At 48.3% G+C, this 20,591-nt stretch overlaps 2 long non-coding RNA genes across 4 annotated transcripts in view; both read left to right on the top strand.

Moving 5' to 3' along the window:
• LOC129049281 (uncharacterized) overlaps positions 1 to 20,591 on the top strand; it is a 52,071-nt gene that overhangs the window by 7,332 nt on the left and 24,148 nt on the right. The window lies entirely within an intron of this gene.
• On the top strand, positions 2,928 to 19,916 carry LOC129049280 (uncharacterized). 3 transcript variants are annotated; one of them, XR_010135854.1, is made up of 4 exons: positions 2,928 to 7,981; positions 8,303 to 8,626; positions 17,057 to 17,238; positions 19,319 to 19,916. It is a non-coding gene; the product is annotated as an uncharacterized LOC129049280 (long non-coding RNA). The 3 variants fall into 3 exon arrangements; XR_008512257.1 differs by having other exon boundaries at positions 2,928 to 8,626; XR_008512258.1 differs by lacking the exon at positions 19,319 to 19,916 and adding an exon at positions 17,585 to 17,708 and having other exon boundaries at positions 2,928 to 8,626.

Here is a 20,591-nt window from a genome sequence, read left to right as displayed (position 1 = left end):
TGCTTTAGGGGAAAAAAGACTAGAAGGAAATACACCAAACTGTAAGTAGTGATTATTTCTAGGATGAATACATATTACTTTTATAATCAGGAACAAAACACAATAAAGTACTTCTAAAGCAGATCTACTTTACCAGAGATGGAAAGTATTGCAAAAGAAAATGCAGGACATTCACAGAAAGGTCCTAGGGAACCTTCCAATAGGTTCTCGTTCTTCACTTTGCTGACTGATGATCTTAGGAACTGTTTTAAAATTATGAAAATGTGACTTCATCCTGCATTTACTCCACAGCATCTGGAGAAGGAATATTGTCGTCTCATTTTGTTAAATTTTGTTAGTAAATAGGATGACAGTGTATCCTTTAAATTTTTTTTTAGAGCTTGGGTGTCCTTCCCTGAGATACCTGCATGTGAGCCCTGGCTCTGCCACCTCCTGCTCTGTGACCATAAGCAAGTCACTTAACCTCTCTAGGACTCAGTGTCCTCATCTGGGAAATGGGTGCAATGGCAGGGCCGAGCTCATAGGGTCATGGGGAGGAATGGATGAGCTACTGCACACTATAACTCTTCTTTCGTGTGACATCCCTTAAACCGTCTCAGTTCTGTCTTCTAGAAGTTTCTCCTACTACCCTGTGGCCCTGGATGATCCCAGCAGAATCTGCACCCACTGTCTTTTGTCTTTTGGATCGATCAGGAACTCCTGTCATCCTTTCCTATAAAAAGATCCCCGTTGAACCGAAGTCTCCCTCCACTTCTGTCTCCCCATCTCAGACTCATCCTCCTCTCTAGACCACACCCCCTTGCTGGTCTCCCTGCTCTCATTCTTGCCCTGAAAGCCAGTTTTCTGCTGGGAGCAATTCCTCTAAAACTTAGAACAGGTCCTGCTCCCTCTACCCCTCCACCATTCCCAACCACGTTTACAACACAATTGAAGTCCCAGTGGGGGCCTGTGAGGTCCTCATCTGCCCCTGGGAGGCACCTAGCTGCTCCAGCCCTAACCCCCCACCCACCAGGCCTTTGCTTGAAGGCCTCCTCTGGGGCAAGGCTTTCCCTGGCCATCCCACCTGAAACACATTCTGTCACTTTCTGTCCCTTTACTCAACGCCCTTCCTTCACAGCATCCACTGCGATTACAGCTCCACGTGGCTGTTTCTGTCCCAGATCTCCTGGTTACTGTCTCTTATTACTTGTTCTTATTTCATTGCTCATAGGAGTTGCATGGTGTGGTTTTGCGGGTGAATGAAAGACATACATTGACTTGTAAGCAACTGTTCCAGAGCAACAGACTCTGGACATCCCCGCCCATCTGCAACTATTCGACTTGGCCTACAAGCTTTCTGAGGCCAGGCTGCACACGTCATCTGACCCTCCCTTCGGAGGAGCAAGCTAGGATGCAGGAGAATTTGTGGCCCCTAGGAATATCTCTGATGGTGTCTTTATTCACATGCACACTAAAGGGAGCACACCAGCTCCTCCGGACTAGCAGGCCCTGGTGACCTAGTTTCTGTCTTGAGGCTCCCAGACTTCAGGAATATTTATGCTGTTGTGATTGCATTGCTTCCCCCAGTCTTGAGTGCCCTCTGAGCATGTGAGTCCACTGGGAGGTTTGTGTTCACATTACTAAGTGTTCATAGCAATGTGAGGATGACAAGGAAATGACTAGAAACTGCTCAAAGCACAGGGAGGAGGGAAAACACTACGGCACCTGATCTCCATAGTGTCTCATGTCGAGTGGAGATGTGCACATCACGTGACCTCACTGAGCTTCTGCAGGTCCCTCCCACCTCGGGGGTGGAGGGGGATCCCTTCACCAGCTCACTAGCCCCATGGGCCAATGTGGAGCCCCATTTTCTAAAGAGATCTCTGGTGGCTTTAAAATATAACGCATTATTTGATGTTCCACCCTTCAAGAGGTGAAAACTAATTCCTCCCCCTTGAGCGTGGGCCAGACTCAGTGACTCATTCCTAAGAAATAAAGCATGGCAGAAGCAATGGTGTGTGACTTCTGTGACTAGGTCATGAAAGCCAGGGTAGTCTCCTTCTTGCTCTCTCTGGGGATCACTCCCTCTGGGAGAAGCCAGGGGCCATGTCACGAGGACATGCAAGCGTTCAGAGCCCAGTGAGCACGCCATCTTGGAAGCAGATCCCCCTTCTCCTCCTTCAGTGGCGGTAGCCCATCTTTGGCCAACCTCAGAGAGACCCTAAACCAGAACCCCTGAGCTACGCTGCTCCCAAACTCCTGACCCACAGAAATAAGCAGTGAATGTTTGTTGTTTAAGATGCTCAGTTTGGGAGGTAATTTGTGACTCAGCAGTAGACAACCAGTACCAGATCTCTGCTTTCTGGGACCCCTGTGTTCATGACTGCTTGACACTTTCCTTTGCTGTGTTCACCACCTATCTCTGCCCTTTTGGGATTCCGTTGCCATAAAATGGAGACAATAACATCTATAGGGTCGTCGTGAGAAATAGCTTTAGAATAAAACATTTAAAGCCATCAGTACAATGGTCAGCACATAGGAAGTAGCTGAAATTGGAGTTGTTTTCATTCCTGTGTAGACAGACCCCCATGCCTGTCCGACAACATTGCTCGTGCCGGTTATGACAGGGCTGATGGGCATGCACCCCACGGCCGCCTTCTTAACTGGCAAAAGGAGAGCCACTTTGCACCCCTCAGCAGTGCCCATGGGGCTCTCACACTGCCTGCAGCCTCTAGTGCCCAGACACAGGCCCCTACGGCCACCTCTGGGAAGGGCATCCTGTTGCTTTCGCCAAACCTTCTGGGCACCAATGCAAAACTCTCATCCTCATTGCTTAAGTTTCTCCTAAAACTCCTTAAGGAAATGAACTAATTCTGGGCTCTGACGCTTTCTCAGGCCTGCCAGGACACACCTGAATTCAAATGCAGGCTCTTGCTTACAGTTGATGATGCATGCGTTGATGACAATTGTGCACACCCGTGCCAGTGTGTACTGGCAAGATGGCAAGAGCTCTTGGAGGAACGTAAATCATTGAGTTAAATATTGATTTGGTACTTTCTTTCAGTTACTTTTTTATTTTTTTTTGAGAAAGAGCCTGCTCTGTCACCCAGGCTGGAGTGCAGTGGCATGATCTAGGCTCACTGCAACCTCCGCCTCCCAGGTTCAAGCAATTCTCCTGCCTCGGCCTCCTGAGTAGCTGGGATTACAGGCACCTGCCACCATGCCTAGCTAATTTTTGCATTTTTAGTAGAGATGAGGTTTTACCATGTTGGCCAGGCTGGTCTCGAACTCCTGACCTCAGGTGATCCACCCGAAAATCCAAGTTATCCCTTTCCCTTGCCTTCAACATTTGTTGTCACGTGGGACTGCAACACTTAACACATTAAGACTGTCTTCTTTAAGGGCGTGTGTTGAGGGTGTTTGGTTTTCACTCATTTCCCAGCACTAAGCTGGGGTTCTATCAGCTGCACTCACGAGTATGTATCTGGGACAGAGCCGATGTGTGGTGTCTGTTAAAAGTAGGACAGTGTTTGTCACTGTCCTGCCTCTCCCGGGGAAAGCTGGCCCCATCTTCACAGTGTGTGCACACGCGTGACCACATTTGATCCTCAGGGCTACACTCTGAGATCACTGGGCCATGTGTCAGGTTTACACTCTTTTTAGAGATAAGAAAAATACAGATACAGAGGGCTTAAGTGGCTTTCCACAGTCACCAAGCCAGTGGTTGCAAATCTGTGTTTGAACTCAATTTCTGACTTCAATTTGGGGCCTTTTGTGCCAACTGGGTTTAGACCAATGCCTACATGATGTTTGCTCTGTGATGCTGTCATTCTGACTGAGAGTGGAACTGCTTAAAATAACACTGAATATGCTAACACGAGGCACTGGGGCACAGTGTAGACAGCTGGGCCCTGGAGCCAAGCCCCTCGGCTTCAAAACCCGGCTCTGTCGTGGACCAGCAGGACCACCTTAGCAAGGTGCTGCACCCACTTTCCCTCCGTTTCCACATCTATGAAATGCAGGAGCTGATAGCATCTGCCTCACAGGGTTGTTGTGTGGAGTCAGTGAGCTCACCCACGTGCTGTGTATACAGTACCTGCTCAAGGATAAACACTCAGTTCATATTAACTCTTTATTAAGGTCTCATGTTTGAAAGCCTTGAGACCACTGGCTGCATTTTCCAGCTTTTCTCTAGTACCTGGTGTATGTAAGTACCAAGGGTTGTCTGCCTAGGCTTGTAGGCAACATGATTGTAAACAACAAGGGTTGTTTACCATCTGGAAGTAGCATCACTTAGATTGCAATCATATGCCTTGAGGAAGCCACTTTCTTGTAGTAGAAAAGTCAAAAGCCCTATTATTTTCTTTATATTCAAATTTCGTTCTTAAAAATCATTTAGCTTCCTAATAAAAAAGCAATTAAGAGAAAAACAAAAAAACATGGTACTTATTATTAACAATCCTGTATCACGCTCTTAAAAATGTGTTAAGTGGGCAGATCTTATGGTCAGTGTTCTTTCCATGAAACAAAACAAAAACCAAATTACTAAGGTCTTCTTCTCCATCAGAAACCTTAGATTTCAGCTGTGATTATAGTCTTGGCTAACTAAATATGGACGACCCTTTGGAAACATCTTTTCTCCCATGCTTGTTTTATGTTGATATGGTTTGGCTGTGTCCCCACCCAAATCTCATCTTGAATTGTAGCTCTCATTATTCCCATGTGTTGTGGGAGGGACCTGGTGGGAGATAACTGGATAATGGTGGTGGTCTCCCCCAAACTATTCTCGAGGTAGTGGATAAATCTCATGAGATCTGATGGTTTCATAAAGGAAAGTCCCTTTTGCTTGATTCTTATTCTCTCTCTTGCCGCCGCCACATAAGACATGACTTTTGCCTTCTGCCATGATTGTGAGGCCTCCCAGCTATGTGGAACTGTAAGTTGATTAAACCTTTTTCTTTATAAATTACCCAGTCTTGGGTATGTCTTTTCCAGCAGCATGAAAACAGATTGATACAACGTGTATTCGTAAGGCCCATTTTCCACAATTACAGTTTAGTGGTCCCAGAACATAATTTTGTGATTGGGAACTGGGGTTCATTTCACTTGTTGGGCTTATCTGCCTGCGGAGCAGGAATAACGGAGAAGCTACTAAGTGGACTTACTGCTCAGCTGCAGCCCTCTGCAAACCATTTCCCTCCTATTTTCTCCCGTGCACTTCCTGCGGGGGTTATTCAATGGTTCAAGAGAAGAAACTGCAGTCCTCATTTATCAGCGTCCTATTTCCTGTGACTTAGCCCAAATGTCTTTATGGCCCAAGTGAAAACATAATTCTCAAGTATAAAGAGAAAAATTGAAGGGAGAAAAACTGACGGTTTACTGTGGATGGTTATCTGCATGACAGGTGGAATAGCTGTAGCTGCACCCAGAAGACAACTGACTTTCATCCTCAACGGCCCCTGCTGCCTTTCAGAACCCTCTCTGTGTGTGATGTAATAATGGGGCCCTGCCGGGTGTGGTGGCTAATGCCTGTAATCCCAGCACTTTGGGAGGCCAAGGTGGGTGGATTATTTGAGATGAGGAGTTCAAGACCAGCCTGGCCAACATGGTGAAACCCCATCTCTACTAAAAAATACAAAAATTAACCAGGTGTGGTGTCTCACACCTGTAGTCCCAGCACTTTGGGAGGCCGAGGCAGGCAGATCATGAGGTCAGGAGATCGAGACCATCCTGGTTAACATGGCACCTGTAGTCCCAGCTACTCGGGAGGCTGAGGCAGGAGAATCGCTTGAACCCGGGAGGCAGAGGTTGAAGGGAACCGAGATCACGCCACCGCACTCCAGCCTGGGCGACAGAGCGAGACTCCGTCTCAAAAAAATAAATAAACAAATAATGGACTCCACATGACTTTCAGAAGTGACAGGGCAGTGACCAGCAAGTGAGGCTCAGGGAAATCCAACTTTTATTTAGTTAGCCTGATATTTTTCCAGTTCATCAAATATGCATTCCCATGGAACTTGTGGGAGTTTTCATTCTCATGTCCAGTTGGCTGGAAGAACGGCCAGGGTAGGTGGCAGGAGGTGAGGCACCTTTGTGGCAGGGCCGGGCTTGAGCAAAGGTGAGGTCTTGCCCTGAGCTCACTGCGAAGACTGACCTGCGTGGGTCTGCAGGTGAGTTAGGGGCCTGTGACCCGGCTGCCCAGCAGGCTTATCCTGATTCTACTGAAACCCGAGTCTGGGGCGCAGCCAGCCCGCGGGAGCACGAGGCAGGGTGTCTGGATGGTGAGCTGCATTTTTTGCTTCCTGCCTTCTTGTCCATGGCAACCACGTGGAGCATGAGGGAGCCCGGGAGGTTGGACTGCAGTCCAGATTAGCTCGCGGTGAAGCTGCCGACGGGCAGCAATCAGACGCTGTTGCCAGGCTCTCAGCCCTCAGTCCTCCCGGCTAAGGGAATCCAGGTCACGTTCTGACGCGGGGAGCCTGTGCTTGCGGGAGGTGAGGCCTTAACCCAGCCTCTGCTGGGGAAGAATTGAGTTAGTTAAGTCAATTACGGTTATTCACTTCCCTTTGCCGGTGATTGGCTTTGGAGTGGGCACGTGACATCTTTCTGACCAATGAGAGGACGTCTGCTGTGAGGCAGGCTCTCCTGAGAAAGAATTCTGCTGCACTTAAAGGGGCAGGTGATGGACAGTCTACCTTTGGACCTGTGGATGCTGCTGGTTGAGGCGATGATACTTGAGGGTGCTGCAGCCGCCTTGCCACGTTGAGTAGACAAAGCTGAGGTCAAGGCCAACCTGCCAAGCATGCTAAGAGATGATGGGAAGAACCAGTTCCCAAGTGGTCGCTGACCCACTGAGGTTATCAACCTGGGTTTGTCTATTTCTGGACTTTTGTTAATATGAGCTAATAAATATCCACGTGGGTAAGCCTTTTTGAGCTGGGCGTTTTTTCTCATGGAGGCAGCTTCCTGTTATAGGTGGCAGTGAGGAAGTCAGAGTTCATGGCTGAGAGCACAGGCTGTGGACTTAGACAGACCTGAGTTCAGGTCCTTGCTCTGCCACCTACTTGCTGTGTGACCTTGGGCTTAGCTTTTCTGACCTTGAGTTTCTTCATCTGCCTCCAAATAAGGGAGAGCCTGGCAGAATCATGTGGAGCCCTTAGCACAGAGTCCGGCCCAGTGAGCAGTCAATAAATGTTAGCTCTCCCAAAGTTGGCAACCAGTCTGAAAGACTTCGTGCCCAGTCTCATACCAAAGCTCCGTAGCCCGGGATCTTCCAAGCACATGTTGCTTGTAGCCGTGAAGAAATACGAACAACCCATGTTTGGCCCGATCTTCTACACATGAGGGCTTTTGAGCCTTTGCTGGGGATACCAATTATGCAGCATTTTGTGCTAGGTGGATTTGGGATTGTTTTAAGCTCTCTTTCAAATGAAAACAACACAGTCTTTTTGAAAAAGTAAAAATAAAATGGACTCATCACCCAACAGTAATGCACATGTATGTTCACCAAAGAAAATATAGAGGGACCCACCGCTGTATGATTGGTACGAGCCTGTTATGGGGTTGAATTTTGTCCCCCACCCAAAAAGCTGCAGTAAGTCCTGACCCCAGGACCTCGGAATTGACCTTATTTGGTTGGAGGGTCTTTCCAGGAGTAACCAAGCTGAAGTGAGGTCAGTAAGGTAGACCCTAGTCCTCATCAGAAGGAGAACTTGGACACAAAGAAACCCACACAGGGAAGGCAATGTGAAGACACAAAAAGAAACGCCCACCTACAAGCCATGGAGTGAGGCCTGGAACACGTCCTCCCTCCCCACACAGCCTCAGCGGGAACCAGCCCTGCTGTTGCTATGATCTCAGATTTGCAGCCTCCAGAACCGTGAGATAATACATTTCCGTGGTTTAAGCCGCCCAGTCTGTGGCACTTTGTTATGGTAGCCTGAGCAGACTAACACAGGCCCCAGGCTGGACACAACACAAATGCCCGTCAGGAGGTGGGCAGGTAAGTAAGTGGTGGTGAATTTATACAAGGCAGCCATGCAACTGAACTACCTCCAACTAGAGGCAACATGGAAAATTCTCAGACATGAAGTCCAGCCAAGAAACCAGAGGCAGGAGTCCATCCTGCAGGAGTCCACCCACTGAGATAAAATTAACACATGGGCAAAACTGATTGAGGGTGACAGAAGTCAGAATAGTGGGGACCCCGGGGGCCAGTGATGGCAGGGAGCTCGGGGCTTCTGGGGAGCTCAAGTTCTCTGTGTTGACATGGGTGCTGGTTGTACAGACGCAAGCAGGTTATCAAATCTTATTATCTCAATAGATATTCTTAAGAGGCAGCAGATACCCACTGGAATCCCTGGAAGCCTGGCAGCCCCCCATGGAGCAGAGGGGGGCCCTGTGCATGAGGGTGGGTAGTCTGTGAGCCCCTCCCCTCCTGCCACGAGCCCCTCGGGTCCCTCAGTATCCTCAGACACTGTGGCTAAGCGCACCCACTGTGATGATGAAAGGTGACTTTTACTCTGTCAGTCTCCTTTTCAGCCTCAAAATCACCAACTTCTTTATCGTTAAAACCGAGAGAGAGAGAGAGAGAGAGAGAGAGAACACCAAAGCCTCACCGTGGAAACGCATGAACATGAATGAGCAGGTTTGCTTCCAATTTAGTCCACATCCCGGTGTGGCCAGGGACCCAGCCCCCTTCTGTGATGGACACATGCATCCTTTCCCCACTATTTCTTGAAAATGACTGTCCTTGATGTACACCATCTTTCCCCGTTGTGAAGATGTGGGTTGAAGCAGGTTCGAGGAGGCTGAGTGAGAAGCCCAGTGCTACGGTTTGAGTGTTTGTCTCCTCTAGCATAGAAACTTAATTCCCGATGCGGCAGAAGTGATAGGTGGGGGCTTTAAGAGGTGATTGGGCCAAGATGGCTCTGCCCTCATGAACGAATTAATCTGCTCAGGGATTGATAGGTTATCTTGGCAGTGGGACTGGTGGCTTTATAAGAAAAGGGAGAAAGCTAAGCCAGCACACTCAGTCCCTCGCCATAGGATGTCCTACACCACCTTGGGACACCGTAGAGGCCCCACCAGCAGGAAGGACCTCACCAGGCGTGCCCCTCCAACCTTGGACTCCTCAGCCTCCATAACTGTAAGAGATAAATTCCTTTTTAAAAATAAATTAGCCAGTTTCATGTATTCTCTTATAAGCAGCAGAAAAATGACCAAGACCCTCAGGATACTGTACTTGGCAGCAGCCAAGCCCACGCTGGGTCCTGGGTCCTTCCACGCAGCTGACAGCCCTTGGCTCTGCTTCCAATGCCTGCACACACCTTGGCTTTGACTACTGTGTTCGTTCATTTTATGTTGCTGTAAAGGAATACCTGAGGCTGGACAATTAATAAAGAAAAGAGGTTTAATTGGCTCACGGTTCTGCAGGCTGTAAAGGAAGCATGCCATCTACTGCCATCTGCTTCTGGTGAGGCCTCAGGGAGCTGCCAATCATGGCGGAAGGTGAAGGGGAGCCAGTGCATCACACGGCAAGAGCAGGAGCAAGAGAGGTGCCAGGCTCCTTTAAACAACCAGCTGTCCAGTGAACTAACAGAGCAAGATCTCACTCATCACCAAGGGGAGAGCCAAGCCATTCATGAGGGACACACCCCCATGACCCAAACACTTCCCACCAGGCCCCACTAACAACACTGGGCATCACAGCTCAACATGAGATTTGGAGGAGACGCATCCAAACCATATCAAGTACCCTCCTCTCCTCTTAGCTGCCTGCAGCCTCTCTCCTTTACAGATTTAGCAGGGCCAAGCAGTGTCAGAAAAGCTCTTGGGGCTCTGGAAGGGGAGCAGAGGGAAGGCTGGGTGGCGGGGTGCTGGATGCTCCAAGGGGTAGTATAACTGGCTCCAGGTGGGGGCCGTAGGCATTGATTCATTTAGAAAAGTGTGCTAGTCCATGGCTTGTAGGCTCGCTCCCAAGACATTCTGGGGATCTGTTCTTTCAAAACATTTTCTCTGCCTTCCTTTCCATAAACCTTCAGGTTAAGAAAAAGAGAGAACACTGCCTTTGGTTTGCTTCTTACAATAATTCCATGTGATCAGTGGAATCAGTTATTTCTATCCCAATTTTCTTATTTTATTTTATTTTATTTTATTTTATTTTATTTTTTGAGACGGAGTTTCACCCTGTCACCCAGCTGGAGTGCAATGGCGCGACCTCAGCTCACTGCAACTTCTACCTCTCAAGTTCAAGCAATTCTCCTGCCTCAGCCTCCCGAGTAGCTGGGATTACAGACACACATGACCACGCCTGTCTAATTTTTGTATTTTTAGTAGATATGGGGTTTCACCATGTTGGCCAGGCTGGTCTCAAACTCCTGACCTCAGGGGATCCGCCTGCCTTGGCTTCCCAAAGTGCTGGGATTACAGGTGTGAGCCACCACACCCAGCCTCTGTTCCTATTTTCTAAAGATGAGGAAATGGAGGCCACCCTCATGACGGATGAGTGGCACAACTGAGTCTGGAACCCAGGTATTCTGAGCCCCCATCCCTATCCTGTCCCTGAGTCAGTGGTGTGCTGGCCAGTGCTTAACAACTGGCTCCCTAAAACCATATGCCCTGGTTCGTAGCACCTGCCAGTTTCCATGGTGTAAATACTTGCAGCATGGCCAAGTTCATCCTGCCAACCTGACGACGATAGACCCACACATTCCTGAAAATTTAAATTTGGCCCTTGTGAGTCAATGTGAGCTATTTTGAGCACATCACTGCCCTTGAGACTTCTACGTTAGTCTATTTTCTCTCTGTCCTGTCTGTCACAAGCACAGCATTGCCCAAACTCCAGTCACGCAACACGCGTAACAACGATATTGTCAACAACAGACCACATACACAATGGTGGTCCCATAAGATTATAATGGAGCTGAAAAATTCCGATCACCTAGTGACATGGTAACAATTGTAATGTCATGGCGCACTTTATTTTTTCTCAGATTCAGAGCATCTTAAGTGTACAGTGTTTATGGAGTCTACAGTCATGTACAGGAATGTCCTAGGCCTTCACGTTCACTCACCACTCACTCACTCACCACAGCAACGTCGAGGCCTGCAAGCTCCATTCATGGTACATGCCCTATACAGATGCACCATTTTTAAACTTTTATGTGGTATTTTTACTGTACATTTTCTCTATCTAGATGTGTTTAGATACACAAATACTCGCCATTGTGTTACAATCACCTACTGTGCTCAGTGCAGTAACATATTGTGGGTTTGTAGCCCAGGAGCAATAGGCCACACCATACAGCCCAGGTGTGTGGTGGGTGACACCATCTAGGTTTGGGTAAATCCAGTCTATGATGTTCACATAACCACAAAATCGCCTAAGGACACACTTCTCAGAAAGTATCTCCTCATAGTTAAGCAATGCGTGATGAATTTTGTGCAAAACATTTGTTTTCATTTTGATCAATAACTCGGAGATTGAAACAAAATTATGAACTGAACCCATAATTGATTCCTTTAATGTTTTCACTGTTCAGCCAATCATATTTTAAGGAAAAGGGTCCCTTCTCCACACCTAACCCCTTCCTGGCATCCAGGGTCTCAGGCGCCTCCTCTGGGACACCTTGGGGCACCACAGTGTCAAGCAGGGAGGTTGTTCATAGGACAAGCCAGGCAGGATAGGCCAGAGGGCATCGGTCCCGTAGGGTGAGCAGTGGGCATGTGTGCTTGGCTGCTTGCGGGGGACGGGCCTCTATGGATTTGAACAGGAAAGATGGGGCACTTAGCTCCCAGCCCTAGAAAGGTATCGAGTTTGTGGTGGCTCCCGAGGAAGATGACTGCCTGTGGGGTCAACATTCCAGCCCCTGTGGTCTCTCGGCTGTGGCGTCAGGGACATCTGTATGATGCAAAATTTAATAGCCTCATCTCTGAAGACAGGCCGCCTGACTTCAAAATCCACTTCTGCATTTATTCCCTGGGTAGTTTGGGACAAATTATGTTGACTTCTAGTGCCCCGGTTCCCTCATCTGAAAAGCAGTGGTCGTAATAGTGCCTACTTCATAAAATGGTTGAGATACTTTAATGAAGATCAACTTGGAAGAGCGCCTGGTAAGCTACAATAATTATTGTTATGTCTCATTCCTGTGGCTCCCACATAACCCTTCAGGTCTGATCTCCTCACTCTGAGCTCTAATGACATCGTCCCTCCCACACCCTAGAACAGAAGCTCCCCTGTTCCCTCGGGCCCTCATCTCTCTCCCATGCCAGGCTGTGGTCACCCTGGACCCAGCAGAGCTCCAAATCTCGGGTAGCAAGGGATGGAAGTTGGACAATGTTGGAGCTGTGTCCATCACAGCTGCCCCATTTGTAGGTTTGCTGCTGCTAAAGCCACAGCCTGGATGTCGTGGGAACAGTCTACCAGGCACTAGCTGTGTTTTCTAACTCCCACTGGCAACAGGAGGGTGGGAAGGGATGCACGGTCCCCAGGTCCATGCTCTAGCCCTGGGAGAGGCTGCCAAGCTCCTGCAGTGTCCTGCCTGGAGCTTCCTGCCCAGACATCCCTGGTCCCTGCCCAACACCTGAGCTGGACACTGGGGTGGTCAGAAGCTGAGAGCCAGGCAGCAGTTGCTCCAGGTGGCCCTGGGAATTCACAGCTTGCTTTCCTGAGATGCTGGCAGCACTTCTGAGCATCTCAGGCCTGGTGATAACACTGGGGTGGTGAGCTGGGTGGGAGCAGGCCTCCCTGCTTGTCTGTTTGCAAACACAGATGCTTATCTGGGCCTGGCACATGTTCTGGTTCTGCCTGATAATCTGGGCAGGTCCAGACAACCAGCTGGAGCCACCACACCCAGCTAGCAGTGGCCCTGGAGATGTGGGAGAAAGACAGAGTCAGCCAGGCCCTCCTGAGTTAAAAGGGGGCTCCCCGGGGCAGGGGGAGCCTTGCCGTTGGGGAGACAAGTGGAACAGAGTTGAGGGGTGCACTCAGCTAGGACACCCTGCTTGCTCTGCTCAGAGCCCTCCTATATTAGTCCATTCTCATGCTGCTATGAAGAAATACCTGAGACTGGGTAATTTATAAAGAAAAGAGGTTTAATTGACTCACAGTTCTGCATGGCTGGGGAGGCCTCAGGGAACTTACAATCATGGTGGAAGGGGAAGCAGACACGTCCTTCTTCACATGGCTGCAGCAAGGAGAAGTGCTGAGCAGGAGGCAGAAAAACCCCTTATAAAACCATCAGATCTCATGAGAATACACTATCATGAGAACAGTATGGGGGTAACCACTCCCATGATTAAATTACCCCCACCAGGTCCCTCCCATGACATGTGGGGATTATGGTAGCTACAATTCAAGATGAGATTTGGGTGGGGACACAGCCAAACCATATCATTCCACCCCTGGCCTCTCCCACATCTCATGTCCTCACATTTCAAAACCAATCTTGCCTTTCCAACAGTCCCCCAAAGTCCTAGCTCATTTCAGAATTAACCCAAAAGTCTAAGTCCAAAGTCTCATCTGAGACAAAGCAAATCCCTTCTGTCTATAAGCCTGTAAAATCAAAAACAAGTTAGTTACTTCCTAGATAAAATGAGGGTACAGGCATTGGGTAAATACAGCCATTCCAAATGAGAGAAATTGGCCAAAACAAAGGGGCTGCAGGCCCCATGCAAGTCCAAAATCCAATAGGGCAGTCATTAAACTTTAAGGTTCCAAAATGATCTCCTTTGATTCCGTGTCTCACATTCAGGTCATGCTGATGCAAGAGGTGTGCTCCCATGGCCTTGGGCAGCTCTGCCCCTTTGGCTTTGCAGGATATAGCCCCTCTCCTGGCTGCTTTCATGGCTGGCCTTGAGTGTCTGCAGCATTTCCAGGCACATGGTGCAAGCTGTTGGTGGATCTACCATTCTGGGATCTGGAGTATGATGGCCCTCTTCTCACAGCTCCATTAGGCAGTGCCTCAGTGGGGACTGTCTGTGGGAGCTCTGACCCCACATTTTCCTTCCACACTGCCCTAGCAGAGGTTCTCCATGAGGGCCTTGCCCCTGAAGCAAACTTGCCCCTGAAGCAAAAATGCCCAGGCATTTCCATACATCCTCTGAAATCTAGGCGGAGGTTCCCAAACCTCAATTATTGACTTTTGGGCACCCACAGGCTCAACACCATGTAAAAGTCACCAAGGCTTGGGGCTTACACCCTCTGAAGAAATAGCCTGAGCTGTAACTTCGCCCCTTTTAGCCAAGACTGGAGCTGAAGCAGCTGGGATGCAGGGCACCATGTTCCAAGGCTGCACAGAGCAGGGGGACCCTGAGCCCAGTCCAAGGAAACCATTTTTCCCTCCTAGGCCTTTGGGTCTGTGATGGGAGAGGCTGCCATGAAGGTCTTTGACATGCCCTGGAGACATTTTCCCCATTGTCTTTGGGATTAACATTAGGCTCCTCATTACTTAATGCAAATTTCTGTAGTGGGCTTGAATTTCTCCCCCCAATGGGTTTTTCTTTTCTATTGCATCATCACGCTGCAAATTTTCCAAACTTTTATGCTCTGTTTCCTCTTGAATGCTTTGTAGCTTAGGAATTTCTTCCACCACATACCCTAAATCATCTCTCTCAAGTTCAAAGTTCCACAGATCTACAGGGCAGGGGAAAAATGCTGCCAGTCTCATTGCTAAAGCATAGCAAGAGTCACCTTTGCTTCAGTTCCCAGGCAGTTTCTCTTCTCCATCTGAGACCACCTCAGTCTGGACTTCATTGTTCATATCACTATCAGCATTTTGGTGAAAACCATTCAACAAGTCTCTAGGAAGTTCCAAACTTTCCCACATTTTCCTATCTTCTTCTGAACCCTCTAAACTGTTCCAATCTGCCTGTCATGCAGTTCCAAAGTCACTTCCACATTTTCAGGTATCTTTTCAGCAACGCCCCACTCTACTGGTAGCAATTCACTGTATTAGTCTGTTCTCACACTGCTATGAGGAAGTACCAGAGACTGGGTAATTTATCAAGGAAAGAGAATTAATTGACTCACAGTTCCACCTGGCTGGGGAGGCCTCAGGAAACTTACAGTAATGATAGAAGGGGAAGCAAACGCATCCTTCTTCACATGGCAGCAGGAGAGTCTAGTGCCAAGCAAAGGGGGAAAAGCCCCTCATAAGACCATCAGATCTCATGAGAACTCACTATCAAGAGTACAGCATGGGAGTAACTGCCCCCCATGATTCAATTACCTCCCACCAGTCCCCTCGTATGACACATGGGGATTATGGGAACTACAATTCAAGATGAGATGTTGGTGGGAACACAGCCAAATCATATCACCTCCCTGCATGGTGAGGGGCCCGACTGTCTCCTCCTTACACAGCTGGAGGAAGAGGAAAAGAAGGACTATGAGACAAGACTGCCCCATCCTGGCCCAGTGTGTGCTGGCGGGAGAGGCCTGGGTAGAACATCCCACCAACACACCTGCCATCATCTGCAGGACTGCTCACAAGCACTTGCTCAATGCTGGGCAGTCCATCCACTCAGGGCTCACAGTGCCACATGTGATCTTTCAAACAGTCCCATGCTGGGGACTATTTTTATGCCCATTTTATGGATGAGAAAATCAGGACTCAGCGTGTTGAAGGCAGTGGCCCCAGACCAAGGAGCTCATAAGTGGTAAAGTCAGGGTTTGACCTAGTCTTACGCCAATGGTCCTGTTCATGGAACCGAGTGATTCTACGTTTTCTCTGGAAGAAGGAGCAGACAAAAATGTAGAGACAAAGAAGATAAACAGGAGGTGGATAGGTGGAGAGTTCTATGAGGACCAAACACAAGATTATTGGCAGAGGAAATGCATACGTGTTAGACCAAGAGGATGCACTCATTCTCAGGGTGGCCATTGCAGACTACCGTAGACTGAGTGGCTTAAAAAAACAGAAATTTATTCTTTCACAGTTCTGGTGGCCGGAAGTCTAAAATCAAGGTGTGGATAGGACCATGCTCCCTGCAGAGGCTCTAGAACACAATCCTTCCTGCCTCTTCCAGCTCCCCGTGGCTCCAGGCATACTTGGCTTGTGGCCGCTTCACTCCAATCGCTCCATCTGTCCTCATGTGGCTTCCTTCTCTCTGTCTTTCAGTGTCCAAATTTCCTTCTCCTTTCCCTTATAAAGACACTCATCATTGGATTTAGGGCCCACCCTAATCCAAGTGATCTCATTTAGAGAGCCTTAACTAATCACATCTGCAAATACTCTATTTTTAAATAAGGTCACATTCACAGGCTTTGAGTGGACATGAATCTAGGGTGTGGGAATGACACTATTCAAGCCACTTCAGGGGACATGACTTTCTACAGTCTTACCACAAGGGGAAATGCTGGCTTTCTGTGAATCTCCAACCAAATGTTTTTCTCTCTCAGCTTAAGTGGTAACACCCTGGACTCAGCTTTGGATGTCCTCAAATCGCATTCATATAGAGTCCAGGGCAGAGAGAAACAAATTTTTCATCTGTGTATTTCTTTTTAAATCATCTTTAAATTATCTTGGCATGTGGCACCTCTGCTACTTTCATCTGGAGCTTGTTCAGATTAAAAAGCCACATCATCAAAACTTTTATCAGCAGGACAGACAGCAGCGGAAACGAAGCAGAGACTTCCCCCAGAATTTCCTAGAAAATATTATTGTTTTCTCTGCACATCTGAATCACCATTGCTGAAGTGCCTGTGGGAGTCCCCTGCAAGGTTCAAGGGGAAAAGTTTTGATGTTTGAGGGCTGGTATGGATGTTTTGCCCCAGAAGACCTGCCTGTAATCTGTTCCCAGGCTAATATTCAAAGATGGTTGTGGATTTAGTTAATATTCTTGGGAGTGGTTCACAGTTCACCTCCAAGGGTATCCAGGAAGAATGTTAATCTACTGTCCCCATGTTTGTGTTTTTAAGAGGAAGATTCTGGCTGGGCACAGTGGCTTACAGTGCTTGCCTGCAGTCCCAGCACTTTGGGAGGCTGGGGTGGGAGGATGGCATGAGGCCTGGAGTTTGAGACCAGCCTGGGCAACATAGAGATCTCATCTCTACTAAAAATACTTTTTTTTTTAGATTAGCTGGACGTGATGGTGTGTACCTGTAGTCCCAGCTACTGGGGAGGCTGAGACAGGAGGACCACTTAAGCCTAGGAGGTTGAGTCTGCAGTGATCTGTGATTGTGCCACTGTTCTCCAGCCTGAGTGATGGAGTGAGGCTCCGTCTGTGAAAAAAAAAAAAAAGGAAGAGGAAGATTCGGTGGGTTTTTATGGGGTATTGGCATGGGTGTCTCCCCCAGGATGACCTTTCTGTCTTCAGATCATTACCCATTCACTAAACGAGACCTGCATCCTGGCCACAGCTGGGCTGCACCTGTATTCCCAATGGCCTCCGCAGGTGGGCAGGCCAGGCAGGTGGGGTAAGCCAGACACACCAAGGGGAACCAGGTAGGTGGGGAAGCCAGGAGGATGGAACAATAAACACCAGATCGTGAGCAGGACGGTGAGTTGCATGACGGGTCAGAGAAACCCGTGTGTCCAGTAAATCCTCCCCCGGAGTGCTTGACAGAAAACCATCAAGGAGCCTCCTTTTTACTTGTATGCAGATTTTGCGGATTTCAAAAATAATATCTTTACACTGCCCATGTCAGCATCACATTATCCCGGCCTAGAAACTCTATGCGGCCACCCATGACTTGGAAACAGTAGAAGCCCGATGCATCTGTGATGGTGAGTTAATCCACAAAGATTTAAGGCTTCTATTTTAACATAAAAACATAGAAATGTGCATTTATTTGCCAATAGTTGAACAGACAAACAAGATCTTTTCTTTGAGTGTGTGCGTCCTGATTGATGTCCCGTTTTTCTTTCTTGCATAACGTTATCCAAAAGGTATCTGTGTGACTTCATGTCTGTTTATGTAATGTGGATTGAGGACGCAAAGGGATCTGTGAAGTAAAGCATGAGCACAGGGTTCTTGCATGCATTTCGTGATTTATCACTCAAATATTTCACTTGTCTGGCCTATATGTACTTTGATGGTTTTTTTTTTCTTTTTGCAACCTGCTTTTATTAAATCCAAAGCATTGCAAGCATTTTTCCTAGAAATGATTTTTGCATTCATATCCCATTGGTTGAGATTATATTTCATTAAACCATACACTGCCAGTTGCAGATACAGCTGGCAAAAGCAGGTTTGGGAATGTAGACAGCCAAGTCTCAGAAGCAGGTGGAAGGGGCGTGAGTGTGTCACCACTCTCTGGCACTCAGTGTGGTCAGGGTTAGTGCATTTCACAGGAGGAAAGAGGAACACCTTTACTTTTATTTCTTTTTTTAGGTTTTATTTTCAGTTTTTATTTTTAGAGATGGAGTCTTACTCTGTCATCTGGGCTGGAGTGCAGCGGCATGACCCTGGCTCACTGTAGCCTTGAACTTCAAGTTCTAGGGACCCTCCCACTTCAGCCTCCCAAGTAGCTGGGACTACAGGCATGCATCACCACACCAGGCTAATTTTTAAACATTTTTGTAGAGACAAGGTCTCACTATGTTGCCCAGGCTGGTCTCGAGCTCCTGGGCTCAAGCCATCCTCCTGCCTTGGCCTCCCAAAGAGCTGGGATTACAGGTGCCAGCCTCCACCCCCAACCAGGAACGCCATCAAACCTGGGAGTGGGAATATTCACTGCACAAGTCTCTCAGCAATGACTCCCTCACTGCACTTCTGGAAGACACTTGGCTACACAAAATCTAAATTCCTCAGAAAGAACTTCACCGGGTGGTTCCTGAATGCAGAATAGGTGCTCTTCAAAGATCTACTTCCTGGGCTACAGGCTTTCTGCCAGCAGAAGTTCTTTTTAGATGTTTCTTCATTCAGAAAATACATGTATCAGTTTCCCAGGCCTGCTGCAACAACTGTTCACAAACTTGGTGGGTGAAAACAGCTAAAATTTATTTTTGCACAGTTCAAGAGGCCCGAAGTTAGACATGGAGGTGTTGGCAGCCCTGGTTCCTTCTGGAAAAGCATTCACCTCTCCCTGGCTTCTGGTGTCTGCAGACAGTGCTTGGCATTCTTTGGCCGAGGCAAGCATCCCTCCCACCTCTGCTCTGTCTTCACAATGCTTCCCCATTGCACCCCTGGGTCTCACGTCCTCCTTCCTTTTCTTTTATAAAGACACCAATCACTGGATTTAGGGCCCATCCTCAATTCAAGATAATCGTATTTCCAGATCTATAATTGGATTACACCTGCAAAGACTTATTTCTAAATAAGGTCGCTTCCTTGGACATATCTTTTTGGGAGACACTCCTCCACTCCTCCTAATGTGCAGTGTCTCCTGTCTCAGCAGGTGCGAGGCATTTGGCCAGGTGCTAGGGATATCATCATGAGTGAAACAGACAAGGTCTTGGTCCTCATGAAGTCAACAGACCAGCGGACGAGCCCGGTGTGACGGTGAATAACATGCATCACGGGGAATCGTGTGTAAATAGCATCCCGTGGCAGTCATCTGGGCTGCTGGAGATGCCTTCCTTGAACAAGTTCCCTTGAAGAAGGTCCTTAATATGGCCTTTGCTGCCTTTAAGCCAAGCCTCACTGTATTCGTTTATTCTCGCATTGCTATAAAGAATTATCAGAGACTGGGTAACTTATAAAGAAAAAAGATTTACTTGACTCACAGTTCTGCAGGCTGTACAGGAAGCATGGCTGGGGAGGCCTCAGGAAACTTACAATCATGGCAGAAGGCGAGGGGGAGGCAGGCACATCTTACATGATGGCAGGAGAGAGAGAGCGAGAGAGAGCGCTCGAAGGGGAGGTGCTATGCACTTTTAAACAACTGGTACTCACCATCATGAGAACACCAAGGGGAAAATCCGCCCCCCATGATCCAATTATCTCCTACCAGGTCCCCCCCCCCAACACTGGGGATTATCAATCAACATGAGATTTGGGTGAGGACACAGACCCAAACCACATCACTCACCTTTGATGGGGAATCACAGAACAGTGGGCTGGATGGCTTTGGACCAGCCTGACAAGCTCCTCTGAGGGCCCAGGCATCTTACTGCCATGCAGGAGTCTTGGATCTGCTATCTTCTGGCTGCGTGACCTCCAGCAACTTACTTCATCCTTCTAAACCTCAGTTGAACCATCCATAAAATGGGAGGATAATCCCACCTGCCTGGCAGTGTGGATGCCCCATAGGGCTTCCTTAGCCCAGTTCCTGGCCCCTAGTAAGTGCTCAAGAAACAGAAGTGGTTTTATGGTCAGAAAGACAAGTGTCCTTGTCAGAGCCTGGGATCTTCTCCAGGCTTCTTAGCTATATGTCTTGAGGATGACAGTGTTCTTTTCTTCTCTTTCTCCTTTTCCTTTGTAACCTTTAAATTGTATGCCAGACGCAGTGGCCCACACCTGTAATCCTAGCACTTTGGGAGGCCGAGCCAGGAGGCATCACCTGAGGTTAGGAGATCAAGACCATCCTGGCTAACATGGTGAATCCCTGTCTCTATTAAAAATACAAAAAATTAGCCGAGCATGGTGGCAGGCGCCTGTAATCCCAGCTACTCGGGAGGCTGAGGCAGGAGAATTGCTTGAACCCGGGAGGCAGAGGTTGCAGTGAG

This window comes from Pongo abelii, chromosome 10, assembly GCF_028885655.2.
Source record: "Pongo abelii isolate AG06213 chromosome 10, NHGRI_mPonAbe1-v2.0_pri, whole genome shotgun sequence".
In the NCBI taxonomy this organism is placed as follows: domain Eukaryota; kingdom Metazoa; phylum Chordata; class Mammalia; order Primates; family Hominidae; genus Pongo; species Pongo abelii.
Note: the sequence above shows the minus strand (reverse complement) of the source record. Positions and strands in the feature narration are given on the sequence as shown.